At 44.1% G+C, this 18428-nt stretch overlaps 1 pseudogene; it reads left to right on the forward strand.

Moving 5' to 3' along the window:
- The first annotated feature begins 10740 nt into the window (after window positions 1–10740).
- LOC118995579 (probable sodium-coupled neutral amino acid transporter 6) lies at window positions 10741–12776 on the forward strand (annotated as a pseudogene).
- The last annotated feature ends 5652 nt before the right edge of the window (window positions 12777–18428 follow it).

Raw genomic sequence — 18428 nt, forward strand, 5'->3', positions numbered from 1 at the left:
TGAAAATTATTGCATGTGATGACTAGGAATATAAAATAAATTACCTTTGCCATAGGCTGCTAGGTTTATTAGCCCCTTTCAAGCTCTTCACAATGTAAAGGACAGACTGACCTAGAGTAATCTCTCCTCTCTTTCTCGGTAACAGGAGCTCAGCTATTTGTGCATTGAACAGCTTAACCCTTTGAGTTACTCCAGGGCTCTGTATTCTTTCTGGTATTTCTTTTGGGAGGGTGTTTGGCTTTGGGATGACACTTTAAATTTCAAGGCAACTGATTTGTGTTATCTGTACCACGGGAATATTAAAAAAATAAAAATAAAACAGACAAAAGAACCAGCTTAGAAAATAAAAATGGGGGAAACAACATGAAAGTTAAATGGCTACTGAGGTCAAGGATTCATTTGGGTAAGGTCTGCACAGTGAAGGCCTCGTGTGAAGGTGTGTTGAGGGGTGGGGGGTAACTCACTTTAAGGATCAAATGTTAATAAACATAGAGACTCATACCCCGACTACATGGATACGTGAAGATCAATTAGCCACATAGGATCCATTGCTTTTCTCCTTTAAGTGCCTGACAAAACTAGTCATTGAAGGTGGGATCTAAGTCTTCCAGGGAGGGAAGCAACTTCTTGGCTGTAATGAGCCGAAGAGCAAAGGTCATTATTTCGATGGGGTGTTTGCTGTTTACTCCCAGGCACGCACTTGACAGATTCTTTCTTATTAGCAAGCTTGGAGCAGCCGGGGAGAGTGTACAAATCCCTGCCCCCAAATCTGGACCCCAGGACACTCCTCCTGCTCACAGTTGAATGCCCCCATGAGCAAACCGCCTCCCCAGCCTGTCCGGACCCACCAAGGCTGCTGGCAAGTGGTTTTCCAGAGCTAGCGCGGTGAGCACTCTGGAGAACCGGAGGCTGTATATTTAAACAGTGGCGGGCCTGTGTGTGTCCCTGCCTCCTGCTGCACCGTCCGGAGCAAGATGGTGTAATGTGTGCATTTTACATATCAATGGCAGAGGAGGCTGCTTCCAGATGGCTGTACCTATTTCAAAGCCACCTTTTTATGCAGAAGGAAGACCGTGTGACCTCCTTCCAAGTAAATGTGTTTTATAAGCCCTGGGAATGAATGCTTAAAAAATGGACCTGGGCTATATTTCATGTCCAGTCCAACCGTGCTGTGTGTGTACAGCTGTTCGGGACTGGCATGCGGTAGCATATTAAAAGGAAGATTACCATTTCCCATTTTTTTCCCTTCTGAAGGCTTGATATGCATATGTGAAACTTGTGAAAAAGAAATAGGCATAATGAGACAAGGAAGCTGGTCTCAAGGCACTAGTCGGTGCACATCTGGAGTTTGTAGCATTCTGGAGATAGTTACTTATTCCCAGGAGCTGCCGCCAGGGTGGGAATGGTAGCCTGGTATCCATGGTGAGCTTCCCTATCGCACTGCACCAGGTGTGCGCCTGTGTTGTTTCTTGGAGAGGCTGTCCTCTGAGGGGGTGGGGAGGGGAGCGGGCAAGGGAGAAGAGGAGAGGAAAAAACAGAAGAGAGGTAATTAGGCACCACCTTGCCCAGCGGAGCCAGCTCAGGCATCTGAAATCAGAAGTGGGTATTGGACGGGCTCCGGTGGAGTCACATGGTGTGCGCAGGGGTTCCTGCCAGCTCCAGGCTTGTTTCTATGGGGACAAGACCAGGGAAGAGGTCAGAAGAGACACAAAGAACTACCCCTGGTAGGGTGGGCCAGGGAAGTTCCTTGCCACTCACCTCCTACATAGTGTGATATTGGTTTTGAAACGACAACCCAGATTCATGCTGTTTTGTTCCTGGTTGAGACATTGAAAGTGTTTCAGACCTCGCAGTTTATTATTTAGAAAAAGGCTTCATGGGGTAGCGTTTTGACTGGATAAGCTGACTGGCTGATCTTTATATTCCCATTTAATGGATGGGGAAAGTGAGAAGTTAAGCACCGCCTGGACCTGCCTCACAGTGAAGGGGAAACCTGGAGCGGCGCTGGGAAGTTTTCCCAGGAACAAAGTTCGTTTGAACATCACAGATGCATGGGACTTGGGAGGGTTTTTTTTTTTTAAGCTGTAAGATTGTGAGGTTCCAGATGCTCTGTGTAAAACAATGCCCCACAGGGGAAAGTCAGGGAGGGAAGTGTGAGGTCCAGCTTGAGGCCACCCTAAAAAGGGCTATAAACAGCAGCTGCTTCTATTGTGTGTGCCAAGTGCTGCCTGTTAGTCAGGTCTCCCAACTCCTTGTTTCTTTCTCTTAAACCAGATGTGACCAACAGGAGTTCGTCAGTTCCTAGGTGGACCCCAGATGGTGGGAATGAGGGAAAAGAAGCTGAGGGGCATGTGGAAGGGGGGCAAGGAGCCCAGGCAGGCAAGACTCTCTACCCTTTCTTGGGTTCTGGGTCTTCCTCCAACCCCATGTCTGATCTGCCGTCCCACTGCCTGGATCTTGAGATTTGGCAACTGAGGCAAAGTGGGGAAAAGGTGCTTGACAGGTCTCATCTTCAGGCTCAAATGTGGGCATGCGGAGGGCCCAGGACACACCTGGGCCAGGTGTGAGGAGGACAGGTGATGGCAGAGGAGTGCTCAGGGGAGCTGTGGTTAGGGAGCCCCCAGGTGGAGGATGGGAAGAGAGTAAACAAAAGGACTCCATGCTGCTGCAGACCCTGGGTGATGAAACAATAGGGCTCGGGCAGGAAAAGGCAGAGCCCTTCACTCAGCCGCACCTGGAGAAGGGCTTCATCGATTCCCCAGCTGGTGGAAGACAGACATCAACCTCAGAGTCATATTACTTCTAAGTTAACTCTGTGTGTATGTGCTGTGTAAGAAACTGTGGGTTCAGGTATACTTAGTCAGTGCTTTCTTATTCTCTTTCCCTCTCTCTTTTCCTAAGTTAGAGAACCTTTTGAGATATGAATTGAAAGAGCTGTCTGAAATAAATCATACCCTAACTAGTGTAGCCAAGAGGCAGAGCAAAGCATGGAAAGATGGGATAAGCAAGAACAAACAGCTTTCCTTGTTTTTATGGTCAACAGATTTGGCACAGGTAAATGAACCCCAAAGCACCAGCCTCTGTCTTCCTGGCCTCTTCTTTTGGTGGAGTTGATGAGAGTCACGGTAAGGCTTACCTTCTGAGGGCTTCAACTTTGCTTCCAAAGCTCTTTCTGTTATTGTATTTGACAGGTAGTTCCGAGTTACACAGCAGAGAATTCTCATCTACAGCTGGTAGAAGGGAGATGAGTGTCGCCTTTCTGGAGAGCAATTCAAAAATACTTAGCCAAATTCTGTATTTTTATATTCCAAGACGCGGCAGTCCCAATATATGCCAGAGAAAGTCTTGTGTGCGTCCATATGGAGATGCGAGTGTAAGGATGTCCTTCACAGTATCTCTCTGAGCCCCAGGGGGCCAGAGGCATCGTCAGTGTCTGTCGTGTGGGGAACGGATAGAGGACCGTGAGAGGAGCTTATGGTGGCCCACCATGCAGCAAGTGAAGCAAGGCTCAAACACAGTTCTTTAGAAAGAGAGTTAACTGAAAAAGCAAGAAATAGAACAAAAGCTACAGCATAATATTATTTAAAATTAAGAAAAGCACACACATGCAAAAAACACTTCCTTTTTAAGATATGTACATTTCCTAGGGCAAATTCTTAATACATTAGATGGGCATCATTGGGGAGGAAGGAGACAAGTCATAGGGATCAAAAATAAAGGGGAAAAAGTCAAATAAAAATAAAGAAGGGGCCAATTACAATATCGTGCCATGAACCTGAGTTCCTATGCATGAAAATCCTCTCTCCTTGATGTACCTACCAATAAAATACCATTGGGTCTGTGATAAGAGGCGCTATAGAACTGCATAAATGAATCTGTAATTTAACCATCAGCACCCCCATCAAATACGCTCTAAGCCTACACTTTGGGTTTAGTCCTGTGCTAGGCATGGTGGGGCCACAGAGAAGCAGATGGTATTGTCCCTGTTGTTATCACGCATTTGGGAATTGTATGTGAAATAATATTCAGTTCAAAAACGTTATAGTTAAGTCCCAAACTGTGTGAGACCTACTGCGTGAATTGGATGAGATAAAAAGAAAAGATAATTGGTGAGGACAGGAGTAATCAGGAAAAATTGAGCGGAGGAAGAAGCCCTTCACCCTGGGCGGTGAAGGGTGGGACCACAAACGGAGGAGCCAGACCCCAGAGAATGAGGCTGCTGCGAGGTGTGGAGAAAGTGGAATGCAGGGCACACTCACCCAGTCACCTGTGTGTCATTCATTCCCTGAGAACTGTGCTTCCCCTGGCTTAGCTCCGCTGTCCCCTTGGCATACTCAGGAGGCCATCTGGTACAACCTCTGCACAACCCATCCTGTGCCTGCTCAGGGCCTTCGCGCTGGGGAGTGGGCTGTGGGATCTGGCTGGGAAGATGCATCTGCTGCCCCCGCATGGACTCCCCTTCCCTTTATTTCCCCTCTCTGTAGTGTGGCTGCAAGGAGCTCCCAAGGGAGTTGCCTTAGGTCTTTCCCCTAGAGCTGGTCAGAATTCCCAGAGGAGAATCTGTATGTCTCTTGCCTGTAGGGTACCATCCTAGCTGCCAAGCGTTCTGGGAGCTGAGCTGGGGAAGGGGGCTTGGGATCTTAACATTCAACAAGTATTCACTCACATTCATCAAACCACCATTTCTGTGAGGCTCTGTTGGCTGCTTCTGCCTGCTCTCTATTTCTGTTTAACAAACTACCTCAGAACTTTGTGACTTGGAATAATCATTTTATTTTGCTCATGATATTTAGGGTTGGGAATTTGCGGGCTTGGCTGGGTGGTATAACTCTGATTCATGACCTAAAAAGGTGTTAGCTGGGTTGGAGGGCTCACTTCTTTGCTGCCTTCTCTCTTCCAAGTCATGGCCTCTACCTGTCTATCTGCTCGCTCCCCACAACTCTCTCTTTCTCTCTCTGTCTCCATAGTAGTGTCTCAGGGTTTTCACATCTTCTACATGGCTGCTGACATCCAATGGGCAGGAAGCAAAAGCTGTCAGACTGGCTATGACCAAAGCTAGCACAGTGTCACTTCCAGCATATTCTGTTGGTTACAGAAGTCACAAATTTTCCCCAGCCCCTGCCCGGATTGAAGGATGGGAGGAAATAGACTCACCTTTTGGACGGAAGACGTAAGTCATATTGCATGTGGCCTGGGGGACTCACCATCTTTGGACATTTAAATCTGCCACACCGCTCCTGGCTGGTGTAGCTCAGTGGATTGAGTGCAGGCCTTCGAACCACACGATTGCGGTTCGATTCCCAGTCAGGGCACATGCCTGGGTTGCAGGCCAGTTCCCAGCAGGGGACTCACAAGAGGCAACCATACATTGATATTTCTCTCCTTCTCCCCTTCCCTTCCCCTCTAAAAATAAATAAATAAAATATTTTTAAAAATATGCCACACTGCTCACATTAAAAGTGATTTTTAAAAAATTCTAGTGAGCATGCTTTTCACCCATAGCAATATTTATCAACTGTTTGCTCTTTATAGCTATTCTCCAAAATGGCTTTGAAACATTGTTCAAAATCCAAATTAAACCTTGGCTTAAACTTATTCTCTGCTTTTGGGGATAAGTTTATTTAACAGATAAACATTTGTTCTGCGTATTCAAATATGTACCAAACCTTTGCATATGTTCTGTGATTTTAATATTGTTTCCATTTGCTCTTTCCTTCAGAGGAGACCTATATTTGGCCAGCTTGGAAACTTCAGTGTGTTAGTTCCTGTTGTTTTCGTCTCAAAGGCAAAATTTTAAGTTTTTATTTATTTGGTAGTTTTATTTTTTTTTGCTTAGGGGTCTAATCTGCCAGGGGGAGGCTGGTAGCAAATTATTGGGAAGGCATTTTGTCTTAAGGGGTTCACCGCTTGTTCGAACAGTTCCTTTGCGGTCTCTTGTGGTGGAGGTGCTAATGGGGCTTCCCCAAATCTCTCCAGGGTGGCCGGCCTCTGTGTGAGGCACTGGTGTCACGGCCAGACTGCTCTCCCTTGTCCCCCACCTCCTGTCCCACAGGCCTGTTTTCTTCCAGTGCAAGTTTGAGAATTTCCCAGGTCTTCAGGGGAATTTCACCCATGCACTTCCCACACAGTGTTTCCTCGTTAGTGCCAAACGGTTCTTGTTGACCCATCTGTTTTCACCTGCCCCAAATCGTACCTACTTCCTCAAAGTTTCTAGCTCACTGATATTGTTCTTCCTTAGTTTACATGAATGTGACAGACTTTTCTTCCTGCTGAATGTAATTCTGTGGTGGGCTTAGTGGGATTTGGGAAAGGAGGGGCATTCAGATGTCAGCTCAACCGGCCACCCACGCGTCTCAGTGGTTACTTTGTCCTTGGTTTTCATCAAGCAGGTTTAATAAGATGTACTCCAAAGATTAGATTAAAGTGGAGTTAGTATTTTATTTTCCATAGTTAGTAAAAGGTGCAAACATGATCTATAGCAGTGGTTCTCAATCCGGGCTGCACATGAGGATCACCTGATGGGGGAGGGGGGCGGGGCGGCAGCCATCGGCTTTCATAAAAGCTCCCTGGGCAGTTTTGGTGCTCAGAGTGCTGAGAACCATGGACCTTAGAGTCATGGGCACCTATGGATGTCTTTGAAATGCGTAAAACGGGAGAAGACGAAACAGCAGGAGTAGAAATGAAGACTCCATAAGGTGTGGGAAAAAGCATGAGATCTAGTGCCTGTGTCTGATTCCCAGCTTCACAACCGATGTCTGTACAACCTTGTATTACCTCTTTGGGGCCCCGTTTCTCTCTCTCTAAAATGGCAACAATGATACCAACCTCATAGCATTGATGCAAGACAAAAATCGCATGTCTGTGAAAGCAAATACTTATTATTTTTCCTTAAAAAATAGAAAGAAAAGAGAGGAAATGTACTGTTATAAAAGGGAGGGAAAGAACATGAAATAGAATAAAAATTCATAAGACTGAGAACAATGGTGTCCCTTTCACTGGCTGTCTGACCTTGGCACGAATCTCAATCATTTATTTCTCAGTGGTGAGGAACTGCAGGGGACCTTCCAGGAAGGACGTCTAAAGGGGCCAAAGTCTGGGTCCCGGATCTTTGGAGGCTTCTTTCGCTTTCTTTGGCAGCTCTCACAATTCCCATGATGAGCTCACCGATTCTACCCTCATTAAATTGTTGTCCATGTTTCCGGCTCCTCCTTTTAAAAGACCGCCTGCCATGTAAAGTCAGGATTGACGGGCAGACAGAAAAGCCCTGATGAGGTCTTAAAATATTTTTAATGAAGTTTGTGCAAAGACCCCATGTCTAACCAGAGGCAAAAGAGTCTCCCTCATGGCATACCCATTAACCTCTCCACTTTGCCTTCTTAGGTCATGCCATAAATAACATTCATAGATTTAATTAATACATGCTTAGTGCTATTAGATTTTGTGAAGAAAGAATACAAATCCTTCTTTTTCCCTCCCCTCTGTAGTGAGTTAAATTATATACTCCCCCAAATATATGTCTAAACCCTAACCTTCGTGGGTTGTTTCCTGTGATGTTAACCAATTCTCCAGCTCCTTGACACCAAAACTGGGTGTCCACCAGTTCAGTTCCATTCTGACAGTAACTGCCCAGAGTAAGTGCAGACCCCTCGGGTTAAGGGCTCAGACCCACACGACTGTTCCCACTTCAGATGCAGGGTGCAAAACTCAGGCCACCTATTCTTCTGACTGACCCGGTATAAGTGGAGGGACTCTCCGACCCGCTCCTCAGTTTTCATAATCGGTTAGGACAGTTCACAGAAGTCAGGAAAACAGTTTTCTTGTGTTTACTCGTTTATTGTAAAGAATACAATTCTGAAATAGCCAGATGGAAGAGCTGCAGAGGGAAGAGACGAGGCAGCGGTGCAGAGCGCTCATGCCGTCTGACAGTGCCACCTTCCCAGCACCTCATGCGTTCACCCACTTGGAGGTTCTCTGCATTTCATCGTTTCAGAGTTTTTATAAAGACCAGTCTCCAGCTCGCATTTCTTCCTCTTATCAGAGGTTGTTGAGTGGGCTGAAAGTTCTAACACTCTAACCACTGGGTCTTCCTGGTAACCAGCCCTAGCAAGAGGCCCTTCCATTAGCATAAACTCCAGTGTTATGGAAAGGGACTCATTATGAATTATAAAAGGTTGTCTTATCACTCAGGAAAACCTAAGGGTGTTAGACACTGTAGCAGGAACTGTCGATAAGAACCAAATGTATTTTTGTGTTAAACCACCCCTTGGTCTCTGTGAATGTGACTTCATTTGGAAATAAGGTTTTACAGATGTAATTAAGTTTAAGATCTTGAGGTAAGATTCTTCTGGATTTAGGATAGGCCCTAAGTGCAATGACTGCAGTCTTCACAAGAGACTGGAATGAAGAGATGACACATGGACACACATGGAAGAAGGCCACGTGAAGACGGAGGCACAGACAAGACTTATGCTACCAAGACAAGAGATGCCTGGAGCCAACAGAATCCAGAAGAAGCAAGAGTGGATTCAGAGCTTTTGGAAGGATCATTGCCCTGCTGATGGCACTCTCTTCCTCCTTCTTATTCCTGCTCTTTCAGCTTAATTTCAGCTTAAGAAGTTATTCTTGCTCTTGAGAGAAATCTAATTATATTAGATTAAGGAACACATGTTCTAGAAGAAGATAAACGATATGCAAGTTAAATGACCAAATAGGACCACAAGATGGGGAGACCAAAAGCCGCCAGGCAGCCAAGTGATAAGAGCATATAATAAATATGGGACTCATGGGTTTCTTTGCCCTCAGACTCAATGCTTCCTTTGATCAAACATTCCTTGACTCTGAGAACTTATTTTTCTCTCTTCACACCCTGGAAGAGGCATCTCATGTAGCAACATCACTTTGGTGTCTCATTTCTGATTCTCCTGGTAGACTCTTCTAGGTCTGTATCTTCCAGATAATGTTTCCAGCCTGTTTTATACTTTGCTTGCCTCTGAAAGGGATTTTTAGAATATATATGACCTGACAGCAGACAAAAAAAAAAATACTGGGTTATTCAGTCTCTCATGAGAGACCATGAGAAAGTGGTCTCTTGTGAAATGTTCTTCCACATTGGGGAAAAACGTGTACTTTGAACTTTGAATCAACAATATTTCCTCTGTTTTATTTCTAAATTAAGGTCAGTCAAAACCAGGTGATGACATAGGGAGATGGCAGTATTGGAAGCTCCAGAAATCTGCCCACCAAAACAATGACTGAGATAGCAGGATGGTCAGACTGTTTATGGACTAAAACAGTTTCTGGAGCAATTTAAAAAGACAAGACAATGTTTTTCCCACTCCCTGGCCTCTTTTGGGAAGCAGATGTTTAAGGAAATCTCTGTTATGTTACTGGCTGACTGCCGACAGAACAGAACCCAAACATTAGGGACCACAGAAAATAAGGAATACACACTTTGCAAAAATAGTTTGGAAAAATTAAAAATGGTTGAATTTAGCTTTCAACAAGGAAAACTAAGCAATCTTTGATGTATAGGGTTGCCATTACAATATTCAAAATATCTAGTCTTCAACAACAAATACAAATATACCCCAAAATTAGAAAATTATGTCCCATTAACAGGGAAAAATTATAATAATCATCTCTGAGGAATTTAAGACATTGGAATTATTAGTCAAAGATATTAAATCTGTTGTCTTAAATATGTTCAATGAGCTAAATGAAGCTATGGGGAAAAAACTAAAGAAAATCAAGAAAACAATGTAGGGCTCTGACTGGTATGGCTCAGTTGATTGGGTATCATCCCCCAAAGCAAAATGTCACTGATTCTTTTCCCACTCACGTCACATGCCTAGGTTGTGAGTATGGTCTCCAGTTGGGGCAAGTACAAGAGGTAACTGATAAATATTTCTCACATTGATGTGTCTCTCCTTCTTTCACTCTTCCTTAACCTCTCTCTAAAAAAAAATTAATAAATATTTTTATAAAAAACAATGAAGGAACAAAATGAGAATACCAGCAAAGGGGTAGAAATTATATAAAAGAACCAAAGAGAAATTTGGGAAGTGAGAAATATGATAACTGAAATGAAAGACTTACTAGAGTGCTTAAACAGCAGATTTGAGCAGGCAAAAAAAATGAATCAACAAACTTGAGATAAGACAACTGAAATTATTCAGTCTGAGGAGCAGAAAGGAATAAGAATGAAGTAAAATGAACAGAGCATGGAGGATATATGAGATATAATTAAATATACTAAGGTACACAGTACAGGAGTCCTAGCAGGAGAGTGATAGAGAGGGGAAGAATAATTAATGGCTAAAATCTCCCCAAATCTGAAGAAATACTTGAATGTACATGTCCAAGAAACTCAATAAACCCCATAAACAATAAACTCAAAGAGATCTACCCTAAGACACTTAGAAGTCAGATTGTTGAAACCCGAAGACAAGAGAGTTTTGAAAGCAGAAAGAGAGAAGTGACTTGTCATGTTCAGGGATCTTCAACAAGATTAACAATGGATTTCTCCTCAGGAACCATGGAGGCCAGAAGGCAATGGAATGACATAAAGTCCTGACAAAAAGATAACCACTATCAAACAAGAATTTTATGTTGCTTCCCTGCTCTGGTGAGGGACAGTAACCAGAAGGGCTGGGCCCACCACTCTGCCTCTGGCACGGCTAATGATGGGAGGACAGGGTTAGCAGCTTGCAGGTGGACCTGGTAGTCCATCAGCAAGCAGCCATGAAAGTGCCCTGGGAGATCACCAATGTTGATTCCAGCTTGTATGTCTCTTCCCAGCAGCCTGAGAAAATGGAGGTAGAAGAGTTGAGCCTGTTGCTAAGCAATGAACTTCACAGACACAGATCCCCAGGTGTTTCATTTAGTTTCTCAGTATTTCATTTGATGAAGGCCATCATGGGAAGTGGCATCCTTGGCTTAGCTTATTTTATGCCTCAAACAGGTATCCCTTGATTTCTTTCTTGCTGCTGATAGTTGCTCTCCTGGCTTCGTTTTTTCTTTCCTTTTTAAAAAATTGTCACCTGAGGATATATGAGTATATTTATTAATAGTAGAGAGAAAGGAAGGGAGAAAAGAGGGGGGGAGAGGAGAGAGAGAGAAACATTGATATGAGAGGAAAACATTGATTGGTTACCCCCAATATGCACCCCTACTGAGGATGAAAATCTGCAACCTAGGTGTGTGCCCTGACCAGGGATCGAACCTGCCACCTTTTTGGTCTAGAGGATGATGCTCCAACCAACTGAACCACCCAGCCAGGGCTCCTGTCTTCTCTCTTAGTTTATCTCCTGTTTATCCATGTATTCAGAAAGTATGATGTCTTATGAATATCTTGGAGTCTTTGCATTTGGATTGTCTGGAAGGGTGGTGGTAGCAGGTGGCATAATAATTCAGAATACTGGAGCTATGTCACCTTATCTTTTAATTATTAAAACAGCTTTCTACTGCTATTTCAGAATTTTTATCTGGAGACTATAGTGGATCTTGGTATCTTGATGGACAAACACACTAATAATCAATTGCGTTTTCATTGTGTTCTCTCTTGCACCTCTTCCTAAAATAGGTTTTCTTGGCTACCCAAGTAGTTTATCATTTTTATGGTGTTCTTTGCTCTTGTGATAATAATTTTAAAAATGGCCCATCCCTTGTCCTCTGACATTAAATTGTATAGAGCAGTACTTCCAGATTTTAAATAGTACAGATGATTATAAACCAAAGCTCTTTCATCTCTCCAAAGAGAGTGCTTATGCTATGCCAACCATGGCCTTTTCATTTCTGTGCCGTACATCAATGTTGCCCATGTACAGTGAACTTCAAAGCCCTTCAAAGAAAAGAATGTGGAGTGAAACCAATACAGCAATTGCTTTACTTCTTCTCATGTATTTTATATCAGCAGTCTTTGGGTACCTCATTTTTTATGACAAAGTGGCATCTGATAGAATACAAGATTATAGTAAATACTTTTGACATGATGTTGTCTTGACTGTGAAGTTATGCATACTGTACTTTTAAATTTCATTTATTTATCTATTTTTAGAGAGAAGGCAAAGGAAGCAGAAAAAGAGGGAGAGAGACATTGATGTGCAGGAGAAACATCAATCTATTGCTTCTTGCATGTCCCCAGCTGGGGACCTGGCCCACCATTCCCAGGCATGTGCCCTGGCTGGGAATTGAACCAGAGACTTTCAGTCTGCAGGCCGGTGCTAAATCCACTGAGTCACACCAGCCAGGACTAATTTTTTTAATTGACTGATTTTAGAGAAAAGAAGAGAGAGAGAGAAACATCGATTTGTTGTTCCACTTATTTATGCATTCATTAGTTGCTTTATTTTTAAACATTATTTTGAAAAAATTGACTAGAGAGAGAATTTCTTATCCCATTTATACATTCCTTGGTTGATTCTTGTGTGTGCCCTGAGGATTGAGCCTGCACCTTTGCCATATTGGGACAATACTCTCCCCAATTGAACTATCCAGCCAGGGCTCTCTTTGCTGTACTTTTGACAGACCTTCTAATCTACTTCCCTGAGAGAAAAGCTTTAATGATGATGTTTTTCTCCAATTTTCCATTCTCAGAGATTCACCAGTTTTTGATTACTTTAGCACTCCATGTTACCATTGTTTTGCTTGAAATGCATGTTCCCAATGTTAGGAGTGCGCCTGGTACAGTTGGTTCCAGTACATCAACATGTTTGATTTTTTGTATTCCCAGGACTGTTTATCTTAAACTTGGCAAAGAGGATTTTCTCTCATGGTAGAAGTTTGGGGCTTTCATTTTGCTCATCTTCGAAACTTGGGGTGGAAATTTTGGTGTAGCACTGCTCATTTTTAATTGCATTAACAAATGAGAGGTATATTTTCCTATTTCTTAGGAACAATACTTTCACTCCATATGCAAAAAAAAGGAATACTTATGGAAAGCACCTTGGAGGAATCCTCTTTATATGGCTTAACACTTTTGAACACATTTTAACAGAAAAGTGAAACAGAACCATTGTAGGTAGGGAAAAGTGGACTCTCAGCAGTTTCAATCAAAATAAGAAACAAACTCAAAATGCAAATTAAAAAAATGAATTTTATATCTGGTAAAATAATCTTTCTGGAATGGAGTAGAAATTAAAACAATTCCCAACAAACAGAGGCTGAGGGGTGTCATTACTAGCGCACCTGCCCTGCAATAAATGTGAAAGGGCATCTCTGGGGCTGAAATGAAGCAACGTTACGCTGTAGATCGAAGTCATAAGAAAAATAAAGAACTGGCAAAGGCAACTACATAGGTAAATGTAAAACCCAGTATCATTTTGCTTTTGTTATGGCCTGTCATTTCTTTTTCCCACATGATTTAATAGGCACATGCATAAAACAGTGATGGTCAGTCTGTCCTAATGAACATACGATGTGCAAAGACGCGATCTGTAACAATAACAATACAGGGTGGGCCAGTGGTAGGCTTACAGTTGTTTGTTTGGAAAATAATACAATCATTAATAAACAGCAATACAAGAATAAACTCTGTATTTATGAACTCACAGCTGTAAACCTACTTTCGCTCACCCTGTATAAAGGGGGAGAGATGGCGGTGCGCAGGGCCAGGGTGTTTGTGTACTACTGAGACTAAGTTGGTATTTTTCAAACTAGGTTGTTATCGGTGTAATAGTTTAGTTGTAATCTGCAAGGGGCTGCTAAGACAATAATTTTTTAAAAATGCAGGAAAGGCAAGAGGAGGGAATCAAAATGGTACACCACAAAGTCAAGCACTCCCCAAACACTCGCCAGTTTTTCAGACCACCTTGTAATGGTTTTGATTTATGGGTTCTCCCAACCCCACCTGGGTGAGAGGAATCCGCAACATACTGTACCCTTTGGCAGCTTGGAACATGTAGCTGTGAGGCAGTGCTTTGAGCAAGTTTTACCAGGCCTGGTGAAAGCATTGGGTTAAAGACAGAGCATCACAGAATGAAGAAATCACCGGCCTAGAAGACCACTGAAGTTGAGTTCTAGCTACCTGGGTTCCTTGCTGCTTACCCAGCTGTGTGACCTAAGCTCTGGTTTCTCCTCTGTAAAGGGAGGAGAACCTTGAGCTGGATCACCTCGAAGTTCTTCGCAGCCTGAAGACAAGTGCCAGGGTTTGCTCACAGTTCCTCTGGACTGGGCATGGGCTCTGCATTGAGAAGCATGAGTAATGGAGACCTCTTTCTACCCATTTCCAGTGCAGATGTGCACTGTCTGAGGCTACGTTTAAAAGGGATGAAAGTATCTTATAGCTGGAAGAGACCTTGCAAAATGACTTAGTGTAAGGGCAAGGGCATTTGCAGCAATCCTGACCTTCTGTCTGGGTAAGGTTTCAGAGTTATCTTCAGAGGCAACCTGCCCAGTATCGCTTTGAGTCTGTGAGTCAGGTTAAGGCTGACATTGAGTTCGAGTAAATGAACGTGAATATGAGGGCTTTCTGTGTGCTGGTCAACATGCTTAAAGCTTCATACAGAAAAATAAGAGTCCTGCCTTTAAGGAGCCCACAGAGTACACCTACTGCCAGTGAGAAAACTGGCACTGAGAGAGGTCGGACTTTGTGAATGAAATCACTCAAGGAGCAGCATAACTGGGGCAGAAAGTCAGGCCTGATTTCTAGACCAGAGGAGGCTATCAGGTTGCTCCTGGATCAGCCCATGTACCCTTTTCCTGGTCCCCACCAGAGGTGGTTACAGAACTCCTTTTGGAAATAAACTGTGGTCTGGCACACCTGACTGTAGAGAATTTGTTCTAAACAGTAGCCGGAACATCTTCAGTGTTAAGAGTTGAACTTAGCACTTACTTCCTGTTGTTCAGTTTAATTGAAGAACACACAGTGCTACCCTTTTTCACTTCTGGTCAGCAGCACAAGTTCCTCATTCACCACGTTGCGGAACACTTGCGTTCGGCACCCTTGGGGCAGGATGAGACCCGTAGACCTGAGCCCCGTGAGATCTTCAGAGCCCAAGAACTGCACATATAATTGTGACGAGGTTTACAAAACTTCTACTTTCTTTATCTGGAGGTGAAGAAACAGGCCTGCTTCCTCTCCTGGGTCTTGTTGAAAATTTAATTATTTAAAGGATTTACTTTCTCCTTAACCATCACATTAACCCTTAACAAATTTTCATGGGCTTTGGCAGGGACATTTATCATTAATTGGTACAGTTTTATACATAGTTGAAATCAGTTTATGTCCCTGATATCATCAGACTCAGGGCTAGAATTATATAGTCAATAGAGAATTAAGCATAAGGACACTAGTGGTTGAATGGTAGCCCCCCAAAATAATAGCTCCTAATCTTTAAAACCTGTAAATGTTACCTTGTTTGGAAAAACAACCTTTGAGGACGTGACTAAGTGAAGGATCAGGAGCTGAGGAGATCACCCTGGATTATCCAGTTGAGCACGAAATGCCATCAGAAGTGTCTGGGTGGGTGAGAGATAGGAAGAGCTCGAATACACACGGGAGGGGAGAGGAGAGGCTGTGGGAAGACAGAGGCAGAGGTCACAGTGCTGCGGCCACAACCAAAGGAATGCTGGCAGCCGCCAGCAGTTGGAAGAAGCAAAGAAGGATTCCCACCTAGGGCCTCTGGAGGGAGGGCAGCCGGATGAACACCTTCATTTCTGCCCAGTGAGGCTGATGTCAAACTTTTGGCCTTCAGAACCCTGAGAGAAGAAGTTTCTGTTGTTCAAAGCCACCAAGGTTGTGGGAATTTGTTACAACAACCACAGAAAACTCATACGGGGACAAAAAAGCTTGGGCCTCTATTATCAGAGCAGTCCGGCAAAGTCCGTGGATCTCTTCTCACAAAAATGGTTTCAAATCCTGTGAGCTCATACCATAAAATACAAAAGATCACGCAGGAAGCTAGTGTAGTGAAATACAGTTGTCAGAACATAGGAACACAACTGTGCCCAGCTTTGAACACATTCATCAAGGTGACACATTTCGAATGTAGGTAAGCTAGAGCCGATTTTATTTTCAGGAGACACCAGCTGGGAGGCTGCGGATGCACTGGGGAGCAGCCTGAGTTAAAAAGGGTTGCGCGCGTGCGTGGGCTACTGAGGGGTTGAACACCCACTCTTATTTTGAAGAAGTGATGAAAGTAGCCTGTTCCAAGGTGTAGCTGTCCCATAGCCGTGGACATGTATGGTGTTGTTTGGTGACCAAGTCCCAGGGACTGCCAGCGTTCTGTGGTGTGCTGCCTACATTGGTAATGGAAGGAAATGCTGGATTTCAGTTTATGACCCGCAGCAGCTGGACTCCTGGCTCAGAGGGCGAGGCAGCAGAAGCACCAGTGAATATGGGCTGTAGGGAGGCCGAGCGGGACTGGGCAGGCTTCGGAAGGACGGCAGCCTGTGTAGGAGCCGGACCCCTGGCTCGGACCCTCTGACAGGCAGCAGCTCCCAGGAGCTGCCCGGTGACAAAGCCAGCCCAGCAAATTGGACAGGGTGTCAGGGTGACTATGAAATATGATGGATTAACAGCCGACGCTGCTGGTGTGACCTGCTTTCAGACACTTCATTTAGAAGTGATCATACTGCTGGATGCTTCCTATAATTTGTGATGATGCTGATTGTGATAAATCATGAATTTCTGGCCAGTTCCTCCAGCCTGCTCCAATGGCTGAACAGAGAAAACGTGTAATTCTGTGGGAACGTTTATGCCACGACTGAGAGTGAGGGTCTGGCTGGAACAACGGAGTGCTCAGTCAGTGAACAAGGTAATTAAATCAAGCTAATTGAATCACAATAAAAATAATTTTAATTTAATTAATTTCTCTGCACTGATTGAACATTATGTCGTGATCACGGGGCTTTCTGAACACTGATAGAATCGAGGGGCCGGGACACAGAAGGTGTGGTCACTGGTGTGGTGCGTGGGTTCTTGTTGAGGGAATGCAATTAAATACTTCTAATGAGATGCCAAAGTGTTGACTGAGCCACAAATAGAAAGTGGTTTTGGAATTAAGATAATGGGGTCTTTTTTATTTCCCAGCCAGTTCTCTGTACTAACCAGGGCAATAAATGTCAAATTTGGTAATAATTTAAAAGGTCTAGATAAAGTAGATGGTGTACAATTGCTCTTCTGTGTTGGAATTGCTGGGAAACCTTAGGTCAGGATTTCAGCAGTGAGCAGGAGTATTAGGGACATTTATCCATTATAAACTGGAGGGACATTTACCCTGAGACCCTGGCACCTAATAAAGGCCTTAGAAGCATTAGAATTGGAATCCTGTGAGCTAGTCAAGGACTAAGTGTAGCAATGAATTTTTAATGGCAGCATGAAAGATTTAGGTGAGATGTGGAGAAGGACTTTCTTTCTGGGACAGATACTAACCAATAACTAGTTATTCTTGATAACATGAACCATGGTTTGCCCTACCATCACCACTTAAACCCTAGTACTAGACAGAGACTTACAGTGAGTGACTGGTACTAAAATATTTATTATTAAATTGAATTATTGAGGGTCTCAAGAAATTTCTTAGCACTTGAAAATTAGGATGAACAATCTCCTTTCTGAGTTGTTCAGACATTGTTCACTTTATAACCATGAGGATGCTCATACCAAGTGACCTCTCGGGGCCACCTCCTGAGACCAATTTTGTCCTGTGAGCAACACTGGAATTCTGAGCACATGTTAGCAGGTGCCCACATAATTACCAACTGAGATTTTGGAGGAGGCCTGTGCTTTGGATCCCAATATTATTTAGCATGTGCATTATTTTAATTAATATTTTGTGTGCGTGCCAACATCTAAGCCAGACCTCATGGCTGGTGGGGACACCACATTGTCTGTTGAGTGGGACCGTTTTCCCAGGATGAAGCTGGTTTTCCCAGCAGTTACAGAGGGCAGAGACCAAGGACCAGCACTTGCAGAAAAGCTCTGCTGCCACAAAAGTGTGCTGGTGGCACACGGTCCTCGATGGCTCATCTGCAAAGACCTATTTCTCCATCCTAAGGAGAGGTGAGGGGAGACATGGGGGAAGGAAGCGGGGGGATCGGTGTTTGTGACGTCTGAGTGCTGCAGGAACCCAGTGTTCACGTGCCTTTGAAGAGCGAGTTGGCACCTTTTTTGTTGTCTGTTATGTAATTGGGCAAGCAGAGTGGGATCCCAGATAGCAGTCTACCTGACACCCAGGAGGAGCTCCAGCTGGTCTGTCAGCTCAGCCAACACAATGACTGAAGGCCCCCAGCTTCCCCTAACCCTCTGCCTGGCACAGCTGCCCCTGAGGTTAGAGCAGGACCTTTCTCAGGAAGGACCTTTGTCATTCAGGAAAGGAGAGCCCCTAGCTTAACCTGCATTCTAGCCAGTCGGTCCTCCTGTATTCTGACCCTGCTCCTGGTGCTGACTGGGTGCCTGCCTCCCTCCTGCACAGGTGCACAGGTCCATC

The sequence above is a fragment of the Sturnira hondurensis genome, unplaced genomic scaffold, assembly GCF_014824575.4.
Source record: "Sturnira hondurensis isolate 20B ecotype Veracruz unplaced genomic scaffold, ASM1482457v3 Scaffold0010128, whole genome shotgun sequence".
Classification (NCBI taxonomy): Eukaryota; Metazoa; Chordata; class Mammalia; order Chiroptera; family Phyllostomidae; genus Sturnira; species Sturnira hondurensis.